The sequence below is a fragment of the Acyrthosiphon pisum genome, chromosome A2 (assembly GCF_005508785.2).
Source record: "Acyrthosiphon pisum isolate AL4f chromosome A2, pea_aphid_22Mar2018_4r6ur, whole genome shotgun sequence".
NCBI lineage: Eukaryota > Metazoa > Arthropoda > Insecta > Hemiptera > Aphididae > Acyrthosiphon > Acyrthosiphon pisum.
The window spans coordinates 29,355,430-29,357,450 of record NC_042495.1 but is presented as its reverse complement, the minus strand read 5'-3'; positions in this window follow the sequence as shown (position 1 = coordinate 29,357,450).

Sequence of the window (2,021 nt, the reverse complement as noted above, 5' to 3'; positions counted from 1 at the left end):
GTTTAAAAAATGTAGAATATGGTATAATCAGTGAAGTTTACAATATTCCACCCAAACATTATCTAAATAATCAAGAATTAAATTAGTTACTGATATTTATTAACTAATTTTTTACAAACTAATGGCCTATGCTGCAGAGTCGTAGGTATTTAAGATCAAAAGAAAAAAATAATTTTACAATTTAATAATGCTTTAATAGGTACCTATTACACTATTTTAAATGTGTATCTGATTTAAAGTGCTCCAAACATTTGTTTTCGGTCTGTCCCGAACATAATAAAGCAACAAATGTATTATTACATACCTACTTCCATGATTGTGAGTAACTGGTTTAATTTAAGGAAAATTTACTGATTTATTAGATAGTTATTCAATATTTTAATTTTTAAAGAAGATATTAGGTAAGTTAAAAACAATAGAAATAAAGTTAATTTAAAACGAGATTATCTTGATAAAAGATTAAAATATTAAGAAACTATCCAGTCAATGCACAGAACACATTGTTTAAAAAATGTAGAATATGGTATAATCAGTGAAGTTTACAATATTCCACCCAAACATTATCTAAATAATCAAGAATTAAATTATTTACTGATATTTATTAACTAATTTTTACAAACTAATGGCCTATGCTGCAGAGTCGTAGGTATTTAAGATCAAAAGAAAAAAAAAAATTTACAATTTAATAATGCTTTAATAGGTATTACACTATTTTAAATGTGTATCTGATTTAAAGTGCTCCAAACATTTGTTTTCGGTCTGTCCCGAACATAATAAAGCAACAAATGTATTATTACATACCTACTTCCATGATTGTGAGTAACTGGTTTAATTTAAGGAAAATTTACTGATTTATTAGATGGTTATTCAATATTTCAATTTTTAAAGAAGATATAGGCAAGTTAAAAACAATAGAAATAAAGTTAAATTAAAACGAGATTATCTTGATAAAAGATTAAAATATTAAGAAACTATCGAGTCAATGCACAGAACACATTGTTTATAAAATGTAGAATATGGTATAATATATAGGTACCTATTTGACCTAAACTAAACCAGTCTTAATCTTATATATTATGTGCAAGATAGACATAGAAAATAAATGCTGGTGTTGCAAATCCCTTAAATTTAAATGATAAATACATAAATGAAAAAATTAGTTTTAAATGATGTCAGTATGTATTACTGGCATGGCTATGTACTTGCCATCATGAACAAATATCATCATTTTTTTTTTTATGTCATCTTCAGTCCAGCATTTAATTTTTTTAGATAGTTTTTGTACAACAAATATATCTAATATTGTTGAGTTAATAGGGCTTTCATATAATGCTGATTTTATTTTAAATGGTTGGCCAATTATTACTATAATACCATTATCTCTTAAACAAAAATTTAAGCATCTTACAATATCTTTATTTTTGGTTAAAATATAACTATTTTTTTCTTCTTGAATTTTAATTTTAATAGTTTTGTATAAAAGAGTATAATATTCAAGACCATTTAAATTGTCTGGTAATGGACCATTAGTATGTTGATTTTTTAGTACCGGTTTTTCTTCTAGCAATTGTTCAAATGTATCTTTATTACTATTGTTTAAATTTATATAATACTTTTCATTATACCTATTAATAACCTGCTGTAAAGGTTTGTCATGTTTTCTCAAAAATGACTTTAGCTCTTTCATGAAGTTTTCAAAAACAAAAGTGGAACAGTTATCCAAGGGACCATACCTCAAATAATCATCACAGATGTGAAGTAGTCCATGAACGTTATGTGAAACAAATTGTTGCCTATAAATGTTTTGAAAACTCATAACAAAGAAATCTAGTAACTCCTTTGCAAAATCAACAAGAAAACTATAATATGGACTCAGAAGAATAAGCATGGCAATATTAAGTGTCATAAAATTTGTATAACATGCTTCAGTAATGATATTTTTTAAAACAATTGGTCCGGTATATAACAAAAAAAAACCGATGCTCTGTGCCTTCCACCTAGAAAGTTCTTGTATACTTCTA